The sequence below is a fragment of the Salvelinus sp. IW2-2015 genome, linkage group LG26 (genome assembly GCF_002910315.2).
Source record: "Salvelinus sp. IW2-2015 linkage group LG26, ASM291031v2, whole genome shotgun sequence".
Taxonomy (NCBI): domain Eukaryota; kingdom Metazoa; phylum Chordata; class Actinopteri; order Salmoniformes; family Salmonidae; genus Salvelinus; species Salvelinus sp. IW2-2015.
Genome location: NC_036866.1, coordinates 45,057,760 through 45,077,026, shown reverse-complemented (window position 1 = coordinate 45,077,026; position 19,267 = coordinate 45,057,760). Strand labels below are relative to the sequence as shown.

At 40.8% G+C, this 19,267-nt stretch overlaps 1 protein-coding gene across 1 annotated transcript in view; it reads right to left on the bottom strand.

Moving 5' to 3' along the window:
• Positions 1-18,120, bottom strand: part of LOC111952241 (SH3 and multiple ankyrin repeat domains protein 2-like) — a 99,150-nt gene extending 81,030 nt beyond the window's left edge. Inside the window, exons 1-2 of the mRNA XM_023970785.2 lie at positions 17,901-18,120; positions 2,446-2,540 (exon numbers count right to left, since the gene is read on the bottom strand). The gene's annotated coding sequence lies outside the window, so the exon portion shown is untranslated. The remainder of the gene's footprint in view (positions 1-2,445; positions 2,541-17,900) is intronic.
• Between the last annotated feature and the right edge of the window lie 1,147 nt (positions 18,121-19,267).

Genomic DNA, 19,267 nt, shown 5'->3' with positions numbered 1-19,267 from the left:
AAGGTATCTCTAGACTAACATATGGCGCTCTATCTTTATATCTTGACAGTAAAATAAGCAAGGAGATAGACCAGATGCTTTTCAACTTTCTGTGGAGAAACCGTACCCATTACATGAGGGAAACTGTTGTAATGAACACTTATGAGAATGGTGGACTGAATTTTCTGGACTTTACTACTTTAAATAATACTTTTAAGATCAATTGGATAAAACAATTCCTAAGAAGACCCACTTCTATATGGAATTTTATTCCTCATCATGTCTTATCTACTTTTGGTGGCCTTAACTTCATGTTGTTTTGCAATTATAATATTGACAAAGTTCCAGTGAAACTTTCTGCTTTTCATCGGCAGATTTTCTTATCATGGTCCTTAATTTATAAACACAATTTTTCTCCACACAGATATTATATATGGAATAATCGGGATATACTGTATAAAAATACTTCTTTGTTTTTAGAATATTGGTTCCGAAAAAATATCCTATTGGTGAGCCAACAGGTAAATGCAGAGGGTCTTTTACTCAGTTATAAGTAATTCTTATCACTTTACAAGGTCCCTGTAACACCTAAAGATTTTGCAATTGTTTTAGATGCCATTCCCTCAGGTGTTGCTATGTTATTCAGGAACGTGTCAAGACCTGACCCTCAGAGCCTACCTTCTATTGACCCTATTGACTCATCAGTAGGAAAGATTTGTTTCTCTTTTGGTCCATTCAACAACAGAGCGATACGAACCTTGTTTCAGCAGGATATTGTATCTATACCTTATGTCATGCCTTATTGGAATGGATTTATTGATAATGTCTGTTGGAAAAAAGTTTGGATGTTGCCACACACATACCTACTTGTTAACAAAATTAAGGACGTTTCCTTTAAAATTATTCATAAATATTACCCTGCCAACCACTATATGAAGAAGTTTAAGGAAAACATCAACTCAAATTGCTCCTTTTGTAATGACCACCCAGAAAGAGTGTTGCATCTTTTTTGGCATTGTATGCATGTAAGAAAACTGTGGCAAGACATCAGTAGGTTTATAATTGAACACATTTATGAAGATTTTACACTATTGTGGAGAGATGTACTGTTGGATTCTTTACATACGATAGAAATAAGCTGAAACATTTTTATGTAATTAATTTCATTATTCTTTTGGACAAATTTCATATACACAAATGTAAATTTACAAACAAAAAAACACATTTTCTTACCCTACAAAAATACATTGAACTGTATTTTMAGACAKTTAAATACTCTACTAACAAAAAAGCTGTTAGAATTGTAAGTATATGTATGTCCCTTAAGGTCCTTGTGTAATTGTAATGTGATAATGTACCCCCTAGCTCGATTGTCCATTGTATATAATCTATATATACTTGTGTTCCCTCATGTACTTTATGTATTGATTTGTTGTTGATAATAAAAAATTTAAAAATTTAAAAAATTTAATAAAAAAACTACGAACTTCCGATAACTACCTGGTAGCATGTGAACGCATAATCGATCGTCGATTTCTAGGTCTCCTCACCACCACCGGTGATGTCCAAAGTTATCCGTCAGGTGCGCGTGCTCAGTAGTGATGTTGAGGGGTGTTTCCATAATTGCCTACATATTTAACAAATAATGATATGTGATATTATCTTTTGATATATTGGAAATGTAGTATTGGCCATTGGTATAGAACCTAGAGAAAGGCATTGATCATTGGATATGGATGTATTGAAATAGCTGGACATCTGATGTCATGTGACGTGTGTGCGCGCTCGGCGCTCCCGTCACATGACATCAGATATCGCAGATTTTGGTGGTCAGATTTGAAGAGAGCGCTGGATAATCCAAAATGTTCACACACACACACACACACACACACACACACACACACACACACACACACACACACACACACACACACACACACACACACACACACACACACACACACACACACACACACACACACACACACACCATGCAGCCTTTGCAATATTGTTGCCCTAGTTTAGAGCTCTGGATGACACACAGGATGACACACATTCACACACTACTACCGGTATCCTTAATTCGAACAGGCACTGCATTAAAATTAGATATTGATAATGCTTCCAAATACATTGTACAATAATGCTTTACAGAACCCTAATTCTGTCTAACAGGGAAGTTTTTCAAATAGAAAATGCTGTATGTAGGATAGATTTTTTTACGGGTTATATTTGACTGATTCCACTTTACACAGTAACTGAGACCCGAGTCATTGTGTGTTATAAAATGGTTCTACTATCCTTCCTTTAGTTCATTTCCTGCCCATTTCTCTCGCTTTGTGATGCYGGGTTCTCATTGTCCTTGACTTCCCTTTTATGGCTCTGTGCTGAGCGTTTCTCAATCACCGCTCACAAATGTAATTTAAAACGGAGCTGTGAAGTAAAAGAAGCAGATCAGAAGCTCACCTTTTCTACTTGTTGTTTTCAGACAGCCGAGAAACTGACGGACAGCTTGAAATCAAATGCCATGACCTTGGCAGTACAAAGTGGTGGGATCCATCCTGCAATAAGAGAATAGCAGCGTGAGGATAGCATCTTAAAAAACGCAATTTGTCCGAGGCCTCCTACAGTGAAAACGCTGAAATGCACTACTTTCATTCATACGCTTGCTCTGCAATCGTATTTAGCCTCACATTGAAGTGTTTTACCATGTTCTTTTCAAGTAGAGCACAAAACAATTTGATATAAAAAGTTGCATTCGTGAGTTTTATTGACAAATGCCAATAAACAAGTAAGGTCCGCCAATCAAAAACCTGATGAAAAATGCATTTATAAGAATGTTGTAAGCACAGAAATTGTTTTCTCAGTGGGAAATGGATATCCAACTTGTCAGTGACAACTGCGTGGAGTTTGTAGTTTTGTAGAGCAAAACATGAGAAGAGAGTCTCAGCTTTTCACAGCGTGGTCATAATAGTTTGTAGCTCAAACCGTTGTGACTTCACAGTCGTTTTTGTGATCCAGTAAACGCTCTACGTTGTGGTTCTCCCTCAATCAAGTCCAGTCCAGACGAGGCCACAGCCACAATCGAAAAATGACTAGCTCCATAAAAAGTGTTCCAGCAGCACATTACCTCCCTAGAGCATCTTCTCCAGACAGCCACATCATTCATCATGACTGTCTGTTTTCTCCACTTCCTCCTTCCTCCAGCCAGACCCCTCCAATCACCACGGAAACACACACACAGACCCCTTCGAATCACCATGAGACACACTAGACCCAGAAGGAAGGAAGTATAATGTTGGTTTGTTTAACGCTTATTTAGCCTATAGGGTCTTGGAGGCAATTAAACAGAGGCCTAGCGCAGCAGGTCTGATATACTGATATACCTTAGATATTACATTGGTGTTCCAGCACACTGTTAAAGCATGCTGGGCCCGGCCCGGAAAGAATCTCTGCAAAGTGAAAGCCAATGCCAGACAGAACCATTGGCAAAATGTCGAACCCAAGGTAGCTAAAAGTATGACACGTAATGCAAGAAGATATGGATTTCGTCTTTGAAGTGAATTCGGATAGCGCCGTAGGCAGACCTTATTCAAAATCTCTAACTGTCTATTCATGCAGTATGATCAGATCAAAAGTGTGCACTATAACCGAACCCTGTACTTTAAGTCCCGGTCAGTTTTGCATCTAGCCCATTTGCTGTGTACTGAGCTCTAATGAGAGCCCCAGTGGATGGGATGGGGATCAGCTGGCCAAACTGGGACTCTGTAATTAACTCAGTCATGCAAGAGAGGATATAACACTCCAAAATGCCAATCTGACACGGTCAGGGACCATAACATCCCATCCCTGGGAGGCTCTACTCTGCTGTATCCAGGGACTAGTTTCACCTCTCAGTGACTGTACCTCTTACTGTGATTGGTGTATAGCACTGCAACTGTTCTACAGTGTCGAGTGTACAGTCTCCTCTACAGTGAGCTGTTCTAAAGATCTACTGTGTCCCTGTTGGTGTCATTACCCTGCAGTGAGGTCGAGCACCAGGGACCTCTCTGTCACACAGGGTCAACAGTGTGGCCCTGACTGTCCTCTAGGATCAGGGCCAGGGGCAGCACCAGAGGGAGTAACTCAATCATATTAAGGTGAACAAACCTCCAGTGTACCAGAGGAACACAACCAAAGGTGGAATTGGGAAGGAACTCTTGGGAGTTCCCAATGTGAAAYAATTTTTGACATGTTTTGTAAGGAGAGAAATTATGCGATTTTGCATTCCCAGAGTGAACTTTTGTCCAATCCGGCACCTGAACACCTTGACTCCAGATGGTCTGACATATTGGCTTAGCGTCCATCATCCGTCTGACTGCCTGAATCAGGGCAGAGTTGTCAAGGACCTCTAACATACTGTAAACAATTCTGTAATTCACATAGGAATGGGCGATATAACATACATTTCATACCACGGTATATTCACAACTCATTTCTATTTCACAAAATAAATACATTARGAAAATAGCATTCAGTACATGTGCTATGCTATCCAGCTGCAAATCACCCTTAGGGGTTAATGTCAATGTAATAGCAATCTTTTTAGGACCACAACGAGGACAGTGATGGGTTTAGCCACTGAAAAAGACACTCAAATCAGAGAGGAGAGCGTTCTAACCATGGCCCATTAGCAATGGACACCGCTGTTATTTCAGACCCACTGATTGGGACACCGTCTTTAGGAAGGTTGGACTAGATGTGGCTCACATTAACAGCGCAACTGTGTAACAATGTAGACCTAATTTCCACCACGCATCCCTAAAAAAAAAAAATAAAAAAAAAATAGACTTTACCAACATGTTTTTTCTTAAACTCAATATTATCACAAAACAGACAAAAATACCAATCAGGAAACCAGGCCTTCATGAAGCACAAACCCATATCAAATACTGTATTTCTTCTCTGTGCTAACGATATTCAGTGAATTAGGCCGTATTTATGTATTCTGGACGAAGCAGACAGACATGGTCAGTCCCCAGGCAGTGTTAGGGAGAAACATCACTCAGTGTCACAGTGGGTGGAGGCCTAATGATCTAGCTTCTCAGTCAGTTTGTTTCCTGTGGACGACTGGAAAGCATCACTAGCTATGCCACAGTAAATAGGGCAACACACATAGGATTGTTTAGCAGGCCGGTCGGAACGTCTTGGTCTCAGATGGGTGTGTAAAAYGCCAATACTGTTGGTTGAACAGTTTAACGCATCACTGGCTGAACAAATTAATAGTTTAGTTTGCTARAAAAGGCTGTCCACCTTAAAAGTGTGCCCGTCAATCATTCGTAATACCTCGGTCAGGGATGGGCAACTTTGATGGGGGTGGGGGACACAAAACATCTGAACTCATCGTGAGCGGCCGCAGTTGACCACCACAATTCTACACATTTTGCCATGGGGCTGAGAGAAGATGTTGCAATTTCATAAGTAATTTCATACAATTCTACTAGTTTTACAATGGGGCTGAGAGGAAAATGAGCTGTTTTAGAGAAAATGTTCTGAAATTCTACACATTTTGTCATAGGGGGGAGAGAAATGTTTACAGTTTTTAATGTGATATCTGAGTGAGACTGACTAACAAAATCAATGGGGGCGAGGAGGGGGGGGTCCTTGACTTAGGGGCTTATGCTGTGCAGTGGGCTGCGATGTTCAGAAGAGCTGAAACATAGGATTATGTCCAGTCAACACAGAACTACACAACATTTCCATCTGCGTTCTAGCCTGGTCCCAAAACTGTTTTGCCGTCTTGCCGTGACCATAGGAGTTGGCAAGACGGCACAAACAAATATGGAACTAGGCTAATGATGTTCCACTCTCCTGAGTAAATCCCTGATATCAAGAGAAACACATTTACGCTCATCTCCATTCCTGTCAATCTCAGGAACCAGATCCACCAGCCCGTTACTTTACTAAACATAACTGAATTGCGACCCAAGTCCAAGAGTCAATCCGGAGACATGGAGACACTCAGCCAGGTGAAATTAACTGTCCGATGGATACAAAAGGGTAATGAATAATTTATAAGCCTCTCTCMGTGTAAGGGAATTGCCAGAGCCAGGAAAGCCAGGGTATCACGAGGAGATGAGAGTGGATTTAAACACAGAGTTTCTTGTGTCTCTGTGGTTATGCTTTATATTATACCTTCTATCTATCTATCTGGCTCTAGATTAGACTCTTCTCTATCGCACTATAATACTCACTTAAGTGGAGAACAGGTAGGTGGCAGGTRGCCTAGCGGTTAAGAGTGTTGCTGGTTCAAATCCCTAAGCCAAATAGTTGAAGAATCTGTCAATGTGCCCTGGAGCAAGTCACTTAACCCTAATTCCGGGTTTTCCAAACTTGGTCCTGGGGACCCCAAGAGGTGAACACTTTGGTTTTTGTTCAGGCACTACACAGCTGATTCAAATAATCAACTAATCGTCAAGCTTTGATTATTTTAATCAGCTGTGTATTGCTAGGGCAAAAACCAAAATGTGTCCCCATGACGGAGTTTGGGAAACACTGTCTTAATTGCACCTGTAAGCCGCTCTGGATAAGAGCCTCTGCTAAATGACAAAACATATATATATATATTATTGTTTTTATGCACAGAGAACAGAGAAGAGCCTGCTCCCTGTGAGCATGGCTGTTATAGTTACCACTATACTTCTATACTTTCAGTGTACCAACTGGAGTGCCAGTTGGGTTGTTTTTTTGGACTGTTCTATTTGAATCCAGGTCTGCTATGGAGCATGAGCAACCTACCGCGCTGGGTCTAGGATCCAGCTGAAACAGCTCTRCCCATGTGAGGCGCACAGGTTTACACCCTTTTCATACTACACATAGCTSCTGGAACTGTGCTGGAAAGGGCAATGTGAAAAGARAACACCACAGCCAGCACAGCCTTACCCATCGGAGGCACACAGCAGCTTTAGACAGTGCTCTGCTCTCATCTCCATCCAGATGATCTATGGATCTGTTCATCTGCTCTGCKATCTTGCATTATTGATAAGGAGTGTGGTGAATGAGATTATTAATAGATTTAAAGTGGAACTTACAGCATTTTAGCAACATGTTATTAACATCTGCTCATATACACCCCCCATGAAGAATATGACCATTTTCTGACAAGCTAGCACATAGATATGGCAATTTTCACATTTTCATAAATTCATAGAATGTTTGAGAATTACGTATAGTAAGGCATTTGTGGACATTCTATAGCAATATAGAGTGGGAAACCGGCCGTGCATTTGGACAATTAATAGACACACCCCTGTCCAGGACCGGAGTCTATGCAGACCGGTGCGCCCAAGCCAATCAGAGAGGCAGTAGGCCTATATGCAAATAAGCCATTTGCAACAAGGGCCTGCCATCATTCACTTTGAACTGAACTGTGTGTTTACAGGCAGTAGCAACTTTAGATCATTAGAAACAAAAACCACAAAATACACCTGAATGGATTTCTGGAAATATGTAAATACCATGGGAATCCTCTTACATTTGGGAACCTTCACAATCCTATTGATCAAACGACCATGAACAGGTAAGCTCTCTCTCCCTCAGTTGCCTATGCACATCAACAACAACAAGATGAACAACTAACGCTAGCCAGAGCGAGAAGAGCTCAAATCTAAAGAAGGAACCCTCTCAAATTTTTTCAGCTAGTTGGGTGTCAAAATTGCACTGATAAACGATGGGGAATAGTAGCCTGCTCGTCCTTCTGCAGATTGCCTACCAATGCGTGCTTGTCCAGAAAACGGAATGGGAACTTGGCTGCCAGCCCACCCATTTGATTAATGCCAAATACATTTAATTGACAATTAAGAGATATGCTAACTGTGGATAACAGTCGTTAAAAGTTCAGCATAGCTAGCTCGCTAGCAAAGCGATTCACATTTCTTGCAAGCTAACCAAATTACACCTGCAGCAGCTGTAACCAACGAAAAACACCCTCCCAGCAACTATCTAGCTAGCTAACATTAGGATCTGTGTTTTTAGCTTGCTAAATAAATAGCTAGTTACAAAAATAGATACGCTAGCCCAGGGATGTCAAACTCAATCAGCGCATGGGCCATATTGAAAAAACACAACGAATTTGAGGACCAGACAAAGCCTATTTGTTTTCACAAAAAAAGTGCAACTGCAACCCAAACTGGCMATTGTTTTATTTGAAAACATATGTCCCTTTATAATGTCCACTTACAGTGCATTCAGCAAGTATTCAGACCCTTTGACTTTTTCCACATTTTGTTAAGTCACAGCCTTATTCTAAAAGGTAATCAATTGTTTTTTCCCCACATCAACCTCATCAATCTACACACAATACCCCATAATAACTGAAATATCACATTTACATAAGTATTCAGACCCTTTACTTAGTACGTTGATGAAGCACCTTTTTGCAGCGATTACAGCTTCGAGTCTTCTTGGGTATGACGCTACAAATACACCTGTATTTTGGGAGTTTCTCCCATTCTTCTCTGCAGATCCTCTCAAGCTCTGTCAGGTTGGATGGGGGTGTTGCTGCACAGCTATTTTCAGGTCTCTCGAGAGATGTTCGATCGGGTTCAAGTCGGGGCTCTGGCTGGGCCACTCATGGTCTGAGAGTCCTTTMGGTGACTTTTGGCAAACTCCAAGTGGGCTGTCATGTGCCTTTTACTGAGGAGTGGCTTCCGTCGGGCCACTCTACCATAAAGACCTGATTAGTGGAGTGCTGCAGAGATGGTTGTCCTTCTGGAAGGTTCTTCCATCTCCACAGGGGAACTCTGGAGCTCTGTCAGAGTGACCATTGGGTTCTTCGTCACCTCACTGACCAAGGCCCTTCTCCCTTGATTGTTTTTCCGGGCGGCCAGCTCTAGGAAGAGTCTTGGTGGTTCCAAACTTCTTCCATTTAAGAATGATGGAGGCCACTGTGTTCTTGGGAACTTTCAATGCTGCAGAAATGTTTTGGTACCCTTCCCCAGATCTGTGCCTTGACACATTCCTGTCTCGGAGCTCTAAGGACAATTCCTTCGACCTCATGGCTTGGTTTTTGCTCTGACATGCACTGTCAACTGCGGGACCTTATATAGACAGGTGTGTACCTTTCCAAATCATGTCCAATCAATTGAATTTACCACAGGTGGACTCCAATCAAGTTGTAGAAACCTCTCAAGGATGATCAATGGAAAAAAGATGCACCTGAGGTCAATTTCGAAGCGTCTGAAWACTTACTTAAATAAGGTATTTCTGTGTAGATTGATGAGGGAAAACAATTATTTAATCCATTTTAGATTAAGGCTGTAACAAAACAAAATGTGAWAAAAGTCAAGAGGTCTGAATACTTTACAAATGCACTGTACATAGGATGCTGTATATAGCATTTGAACATGTTAAAACAACAGAGATAAATAGTATTTGTCCAGCCTTTTCTGCTAGCCTGCAGATGTGCATAATATGCTGCAACCCAAATCAAAAACTCCAAATAACAAAAACTTCACTATACGTTGTTGTAACACTAAAACTTAAAACATGTTTTTATTTTTTGTGCACTGCATGGATCACTGGTGCAGTTGAATGCAGCATTGCTGTGTGATGTACTCAAAATGTATTGTAGTTGAGTAGCCAACCTAGGCCCTTGTACCTAATGTACTTAATTAGTAAGGAACTCCCCTCACCTGGTTGTCTAGGTTTAAATTGAAAGGGAAAAACAAAATCTGCAGACACTCGGCCCTCTGTGGAATGAGTTTGACACCCCTGGCCTACATGTTTCACTTCTGCATTTTGTTGCAGGTTTAGTTTTTTGCTTAGTCATTGTCGAGCTTTAAAAACCGAAGGTAGACTGCAACATTTTAGTAGCCTAGCTAGGACTGTGGCGTGTGCCTGTACACTTTCCCTCCGCTGCAGTGCTGTAAACAGGACACACGAAAGCAGCGCAATTGTTCAAGTTGAATTCACCTATGCAGGCTGTCATTTCATAAAGTATATGACTCAGCTGTTGACTCATTTAGACTCGCTTGTGTGTCCTATTCGGCCCGCGGGCCTTGTGTTTGACACATGTGTGCTAGCATATAGGCCACATTATGACAGACTTGTGATCATTAACCTTGCTAGTTTGATTGTATTGACATTCCCAACCTTAATTACAGTCGTCTGTTTTTGTACAAAATATTGAGTMATTGAAACTGAAACGGTGCATCACGAATGGGTGGCAGCAGCAAACAATGTACCAGGCCAGCTGTGATTTACAACCTGATAGCAATATTTTTGGGACTACTAAAAAATGTATTGGTGAATTATATTAATTATATTATTCTGCCAACAATGCCTTACTGTATCTATTTTTAAAACCTCTCATAAAGTTGGTTTTGAAGCATAAACTGGGAATTTGATATTTTTCACTGATATGGTTGTCTGATTATTTCATATCTGCAAAGGAGTTCAGAAGCTGTCAGTTCCACTTAAAATATTGATCAGCTCTTTCCTTCTTCCTTCAATAGCAACATTACATTACCCTGCTGTGGCAAAGGAAGTCTTGTAGGATGGAAACTATGGAGGTATGTAAGAGCTACATTGCGTGACTATATTGTATGTATTAAGCCTGTCGTGTGTGTGTGTTGTGTGGTGGGGCTGGTTAGAGTACTGGGCACAAAACACTTCTTACGCAAAAACCTACGAASCATCTTATGAAGAGAAAAAAAAAGATAGTTCGCAAGTGAAATTCCTCAACAGTTTTCTTATGAACTTCTCAAATATATTCGTACAAATCATTCTTAACATGTGTGTTGCTAGGCAACCGTTTCAACTAGCTATCAATGGCAATCATGTTAGCATATTTCTTACTGAGATTAATGTTCTAAAACATGTTCTAGGGTTTAAAATAATAWATACTGAACATTTCTGATCAAATTTGTGAGTGAATTSAACATGTTCAATTGCTTTYATGAGCTTTTTCTCTCACTGCCCTGAGTTTAAGACAAGGGTTATCAGGAATCAAGGTAAGACCCAAGTGCAGACTGTGTGAAGTAACAATGWTTATTGAAACAACAAGGGCAGGCAAACGACAGGCCAAGGCAGGCAGGGGTCGATAATCCAGAGTAGAGGCCAAKGTACAGGACGGCAGKYAGGTTCAAGGTCAGGTAGAGATCGGTGGAGCAAAGGTACAGGACGGCAGGCAGGCTCAGGGTAAGGGACAGGCAGAGTGGTCAGGCAGGCAGGCTCAGAGTCAGGACAGGCAATGGTCAAAACCAGGAGGGCGAGAGAAGAAAAAAAAGACTGGGGAAATGCAGGAGCTGAGAAACAAACCACTGGTTGACTTGACAAACAGGCAACAGACAGAGAACACAGGTATAAGTACCCAGGGGATAAGTGGGGGAGATGGGCAACACCTGGAGGGGGTRGAGACAARCACAAGGACAGGTGAAACAGATCAGGGCGTGACAACGGTTTAGCTATCTTGGTATTTCAAATAACTTTGTCAAGAATCRAATTTCTTGTTAACTTTTTGCTTAAGAAGAAACATAAGAAATAGCGCAATAACATTTCCAATAACCTTTCCAATAACCTTTGAGGAATAACAACTTYGCCTAACTTTCTTAAGTCTGTAGTTAAGGGAAAAAATGGCAGTTAACAGGATTGGTGGGTYCCCTGCGGGACGGTTGAGCTAACGTAGGCTAATGCGATTAGCATGAGGTTGTAAGTAAAGAACATTTCCCAGGACATAGACATATCTGATATTGGCAGAAAGCTTAAATTCTTRTTAATCTAACTGCACTGTTCAATTTACAGTAGCTATTACAGTGAAATAATACCATGCTATTGTTTGAGGAGAGTGCACAGTTTTGAACATGAAAAGTTATTAATAAACAAATTAGGCACATTTGGACAGTCTTGATACAACATTTTGAACAGAAATGCAATGGCTCATTGGATCAGTGTAAAACTTTGCACATACACTGCTGCCATCAGGTGACCAAAATCTAAATTGCACCTGGGCTGGAATAATACATTATGGCCTTTTTCTTGCATTTCAAAGATGATGGTACAAAAAAATAAAATAAAAACAGTTGGTTTTGTCTTTGTATTATCTTTTACCAGATCTAATGTGTTATATTCTCCTACATTCCTTTCATATTTCCACAAATTTCAACGTGTTTCCTTTCAAATGGTACCAAAAAAATGCATGTCCTTGCTTCAGGGCCTGAGCTACAGGCAGTTAGATTTGGGTATGTCATTTTAGGTGAACAATTGAAAAAAAGGGGCCGATCCTTAAGAGGTTTAAGAACAAATTTGTTCTTAAGAAGGTTATGTGAATCTGGGCCCTGGACTGTGACAACTAAGGTAACCACATGTATATTGTCTCTGTATAACGGAGCGATGAAGATGTATTAGATTTGTATGGTAGAAAGAAAGCATCCATTGGGGTGGGGAAAAAAACGTATTCTGTCTGAGGGCATCTAAGTGAGCTGTGGAGGACCTACAGTGCCTAGTTGAAGTTTACACACCCCTTGCACATTTTGCTGCCTAAAAATGTAATCAAAAATTGATTGAATTAGATTTTGTTTTTACTGATGTACAATAACCAATCAAGACATTCATTATAAACAAATTATATAACTGTTCTTTGACTTTGATAATGTGGAGTACGTTGTGTAGATCAGCAGGGAAGAAATCGAATTTATTCCCTTTTTGGATTTCATTTGAAGGCAGCAAAATGTGAAGACTAGTGTAAGGGATGTGCAGACTTTCACTATGGACCGTAGGTCTATGTGGAGGAGTATCTAGATTGTGTGATTATATTATATGATAGAAAGCATCCAGTGTTGCTGGGGAAACCCTTATAAGTTATGTWGCTGTGGAGGTCAGGTGATGGGTGTGACATCCATCCGTTTGTCACAGCGATGCAGAGCCACCAGGATTTCCTACAGATTTAAAAGTGCCATCCCGTAAAACTCTCCTCTCTGCCTCCGTTGCTATGGAGGCCATGCTTGGAGACCCCATAGGACCTTCCACCAGTATAACAGTGATGGAAAAAACGTCTCGCCTGCATAATATCGCATGCTTGAAAAATGCTGCTGTCCTAAAAACTCATTGAAGATACAAATCAATTATAGCCGTACTGTGAATTCCTGGTAGGCTGCATGGTCTGCTGGGAATAGTAGACTTAGAGGAAGTAAACCAGATATGTGCATTCAAAGGAGAAACACCCCACTGAGAACAGATGGCAGTTCAACGTCTCTATTTGATTTACATTTGGTTGAGTTGTCAACCAGCGTGAATTCAATGTGAAATTAACAAGAACCTAAATCATTGGATTTAGGTTAAAAGTTGGTTGAAAAAAAAAGTTGATTTTCCCTTAAGTTGATCACTATTTGCAAATCGATTGATTCCAACATTGATTCCATTCAGACTTCCACATTCATTCAACATCGTTACATAGATTTTTTTGGGGTTGAAATGGAATGGAATCAACGTTGATTCAACCAGTTTTTGCCCAGTGGGTCACACTTTCCTGAGTGAGTGAATGTATCTAACAGGATGTTCCTAACACCAGGTTCTGCTGTGCTGCCTCCCTGTACTAAAGCCAGGTACTGCTCCCTTCCTTTAATTGTTGATGGTCATGCTTAAATGCTACAACATTCATGTGTATATATAGTTGGGACATGTTCAAAACGTAATGCAAAGGATATGTACAGTACTAAATAAGTAACCAAATTAACACATTTCCCCTCAGGGRTTACTAAAGTATTTAGTATCCTAAGGGTGGTGTTGGTATACACTCCTAGAAAAAAGGGTTCCAAAAGAATTCTGCGGCTGTCCCCATAGGAGAACCATTTTTGGTTCCAGGTAGAACTCTTTTGGGTTCCATGTAGAATCCTCTGTATAAAGGGTTCTACATGGAACCCAAAAGGGTTCTACCTGGAACCAAAGGGGTTCTTCAAATGGCTTTTTGGTTCTAGATAACACCTTTTTTTCAAAGATTGTACAGTTGTCTTATTTGTGCTTAGATAATGATGGGACAGATAGTGAATACAGGTTAACATTCACAAGGCTGGGGACTATCGTCCCATAGCACTCACATCTGCCATGACATTTTTTGAAAGGCCGGTCATGGATCACATCAACACTATCATTCCAGACACCCTGGACCCACTCCAATTCGCACCAACAGATCCACAGATAACTTGCTTCCTTTTGCACTCTCTCTGCTCTCTCCCACCTGGGCAAGAGGAACGCCTATGTGAGAATGCCGCTCATTGACTACAGCTCAGCATTCAACACAGTGCCCTGCAAGCTCATCACTAAGCTAAGAACCCAGGGACTGAACACCTCCCTCTGCAACTGGATCCTGGACTTCCTGACAGGCCGCCTCCAGTCCAGCTGAACATGGACTACAGGAAATGGAGGGGCCGAGCACTCCCCCATTCACATCGATGTCACATCGATGGGGCTGTCCTGGAGCGTGTCGAGAGCTTCAAGTTCCACGCTGTCCACATCACTAACGATCTATCATGGTCCACACTAGAGGTTGACCGATTAATTCGAATGGCCGATTAATTAGGGCCGATTTCAAGTTTTCATAACAATCGGAAATCGTTTTTAAATAATTTAATTTTTTTACACCTTTATTTAACTAGTCAAGTCAGTGAAGAACACATTCTTATTTTCAATGACGGCCTAGGAACGGTGGGTTAACTGCCTTGTTCAGGGGCAGACCGACAGATTTTTACCTTGTCAGCTCCGGGATTCAATCTTGCAACCTTACAGTTAACTAGTCCAACGCTCTAACCACCTGCCTCTCATTGCACTCCACAAGGAGCCTGCCTGTTACGCGAATGCAGTAAGAAGCCAAGGTAAGTTGCTAGCTAGCATTAAACTTATCTTATAAAAAACAATCAATCATAATCACTAGTTAACTACACTTGGTTGATGATATTTCTAGTTTATCTAGCGTGTCCTGCATTGCATATAATCGATGCAACGCAGGGGGATGATTTAACAAAAGTGCATTTGCGAAAAAAGCACAATCGTTGCACGACTGTACCTAACCATAAACACCCATGCCTTTCTTAAACTCAATACACAGAAGTATATATTTTTAAACCTGCATATTTAGCTAAAAGAAATCCAGGTTAGCAGGCAATATTAACCAGATGAAATTGTGTCACTTCTCTTGTGTTCATTGCACGCAGAGTCAGGGTATATGCAACCGTTTGGGCAGCCTGGCTCGTTGCGAACTAATTTGCCAGAATTTTACGTAATTATGACATAACATTGAAGGTTGTGCAATGTAACAGGAATATTTAGACTTAGGGATGCCACCCGTTAGATAAAATACCGAACGGTTCCGTATTTCACTGAAATAACAAACGCTTTGTTTTCGAAATGATAGTTTCCGGATTCGACCATATTAATGACCAAAGGCTCGTATTTCTGTGTGTTATTATGTTATAATTAAGTCTATGATTTGATATTTGATAGAGCAGTCTGACTGAGCGATGGTAGGCAGCAGCAGGCTCGTAAGCATTAATTCAAACAGCACTTTCGTGCGTTTTGCCAGCAGCTCTTCCCTGTGCTTCAAGCATTGCGCTGTTTATGACTTCAAGCCTATCAACTCCCGAGATTAGGCTGGTGTAACCGATGTGAAATGGTTAGCTAGTTAGCGGGGTGCGCGCTAATAGCGTTTCAATCGGTGACGTCACTCGCTCTGAGACTTGGAGTAGTTGTTCCCCTTGCTCTGCAAGGGCCGCGGCTTTTGTGGAGCGATGGGTAACGATGCTTCGATGGTGGCTATTGTCGATGTGTTCCTGGTTCGAGCCCAGGTAGGGGTGAGGAGAGGGACGGAAGCTATACTGTTACACTGGCAATACTAAAGTGCCTATAAGAACATCCAATAGTCAAAGGTATATGAAATACAAATGGTATAGAGAGAAATAGTCCTATAAATACTATATTAACTACAACCTAAAACCTCTTACCTTGGAATATTGAAGTCTCATGTTAAAAGGAACTACCAACTTTCATATGTTCTCATGTTCTGAGCAAGGAACTTAAACATTATTGCACTTTTACTTTCTTCTCCAACACTTTGTTTTTGTATTATTTAAACCAAATTGTTTCATTATTTATTTGAGGCTAAATTGATTTTTATTGATGTATTATATTAAGTTAAAATAAGTGTTCATTCACTATTGTTGTAATTGTCATTATTACAAATAAAAAATATTTGTAAAAAAAATCGGCCGATTAATCGGTATCGGCTTTTTTGGTCCTCCAATAATCGGTATCGGTATCGGCGTTGAAAAATCACAATCGTTCGACCTCTAGTCCACACACACCAACGCAGTTATGAAGAGGGCACAGCAACACCTCTTCCCCCTCAGGAGGGTGAAAATACTTGGCATGGGCCCTTAGATCCTCAAAAAGTTTGACACCTGCACCATTGAGAGTATCTTGAATGGCTGCATCAGCGCTTGGTATGGCAACTGCTTGGCATCTGACCTCAAGGAGCTACAGAGGGTAGTGCATATGGCCCAGTACATCACTGGGGCCGAGCTCCCTACCATAGTGTTATTTTTAATTCTATGGCTCTGGCGTGCGAACAGCTCACAGCCTGGAAGCTAGCCCAGTGACTTTGAAAGGACACAGATAAATGTGTCAATAAGCTATAAGTTGTGTGTTCCTCCACACCCTGCCAGCTAGCCAGTCACCTTTTACTCTCTTTCTCCCTCTCCGGCCATCTCTCTCTCTCTCTCCCTCGCTCTCTCTCCCTACCTCAGCCACACCAATGCTTTCGATTGATTATTCATCATCCAGATTGAGTAACAAAACACACTCTGTCCTCCTCACCTATGGCAGATTTATAAACCTGGCAATAAAAACATGTAAAAGTAACTCAAGCCACCCTCCCGATATGACAATGAATGAATGAACTACAAAATTGAAGTTGTTAAAAGGGAGGAGAAATGGGCAGCTGCTTCGGGCCAAAGGACATAAACAAGTGAATACACCCCAAATGGCACCCTATCCCCTACATGGCCCATAGGGTCCGGGTCAAAAGTAGGGCAGTATACAGGGAATAGGGTGCCATTTGGGAGAAACCCAGTATCTCAAGATGAGACAGTTTTCTGTCAAGAGACATGCATGTACAACAGTGTTCACCATCATTGACAGAATGGTAGATGGTAAGTGATTTCATATTTCTGACAATAATTATTTAGGAGTAGGCTAATATTTGACTTATTTACATATGGGGGAAAAAATCTTTGCATTTGACAGATTGTGATATTTCATTGGGCTATTTCCTTTATAGTGTGTTTGTGTACTCTTGTTAGGAACATAGCATACAGTAATATCACATGGGTCATAAAGTGAGCTTGAAAGTGTAATTGGTAAATTGTCATTACTGTTGAAGATTCAGTAATTGACCAATTAGGCTAATGGCCACACCCACGTGTTTGCTGCAAAGCCAGCAATGTCATAAAGTATTATAATTTACTAAAATGTCAAATCTATTGCAAAAGCATAAACTGCTACACCGATTAATTGCTCGATAAATGTTGATTGATTAAACTTATTTTAAATACAGACCTTTGGCATCATACCAAGCAACAGCATTGAAAACAGAGAACATTTTAATTGTCATATAATTATACTACGTAGTTTTTAAAGTGACCAGGTAGCTTTTTCCCTCCAAGATTTTCTTGAATTGAGAATGCCAAACTGTAACGTTAGTCTATTTAGAACAGCATTTTTGCTAGGCTACATCAAAGTTCATTCGTCACAATTTGACTAGAACAATTTAAATTCAATTATTCTGTTAGGTCTATTTCAACTTTGAATCCCTATTAACAAACCCTCTGCTTTTCTTTTTACATAGCGCTGATATAAATACGCGCGGTGAAGAAAAAAAGAGCCTTTGCACTTACCTTGGAGTGATTGGAGCCGGAGGTACGCGACTTGTCCCCCTCTACTTCTCCACCTTCGTTTGGAGGGAAAGCAAAAACTGCCAAAGGTGTTTCTCCGCAGCGTGGACCGGGTAAACCTACAGTAACGTTATTTTCCGTTTTCAGTACCCTTTTCAGAAAGGGAAAGTGGTGTGTGCACTACCGTACATCTGCCGAGCTCGCTTGCCCGCCGCCCGGGGTATCTGGGGGAAATGGTGTAAAAGGGTTTGGAAACATGCGGATGATGAACATTACCGAGCAGAGGAGAGGAGAGGGAGCAGAGAGAGAGAGAGGGGTTCACGGTGGAGGAGGGGTCGTTATTGCACCTGTCTTACCACCACCGTCAGATCATCTACAGTAGAGTACGGACTTAACATGGATAACATCTCCACCCTAATAATGCTGTTTTGTAATGGTTCTAGCTATTCCCTCATGTTTTGTTTTACACACATAGACGATTCAAACTGCATATGTATCAGTAACCTGCTGGGAATAGTATCCATGAAGTATATTAAAGGTTCAGAATATTCCCTGCAACCTTATGTTCTCATCTCAAATCAATATAAAATACTGCTTTACGTGTTAGTCTATTAACATGGTTGTAAATAATAGTCAATATTCAAGACTGGTGCTTGAATCATAGAACTAACCACATTAAAATAATTATCTGCAACCATGTTTTTTTAGTTTTCATTATAACTTGCCTAGGCAGCCGATAGTGGGCGCTAGATCTGCGCTATTGTCTAGAGTTGGTGTGCCAGCCAGTAATACACTCGTCTCCCGCGTGGACCTGCTCATACATAAAGCATTCAGGCTGCAAAGGCATACTTTTCCTCATGGGTTTTGTTGTAAACAAGTATCAATATTAAAAGCGATATTTATGTCATTTTATTTTAAAACCTTTTTCTGCAGTTGGCWAAATCAGGGTCACACACAGTCTTGAAAAGTCTTAAACTAATCTACTTTCAAACACACATGGTTATGGGCTTTAAAAAGACACCTGTACCATGTCGGATATATAGTTGAAATGTATTCAATTTCGAGTTTGCATCCAAATATTTAACTTTATATACATCACAGAAGACTGAAAAATAAGAACTTTTCGACTTAGAAACACCAGATTTATGTCTGTTTAAGTATTTATTAATTATGAAATTATGAAAATATTAATAACATTATCCCCATGAGGCCAAAGAGGGCGCTTTTTGTCATTGACTGCAGGAAAKGGATACTGGTGATGGACCCGATTGGAAAAGGTGTCATCTTCACAACTTCTATAGCCTCTATCTGCCTCTGTGGTTTCTCTCTCTCTCTTCCTGTGTGATTCCTTCCTTCCTGTTGCGGTCGAG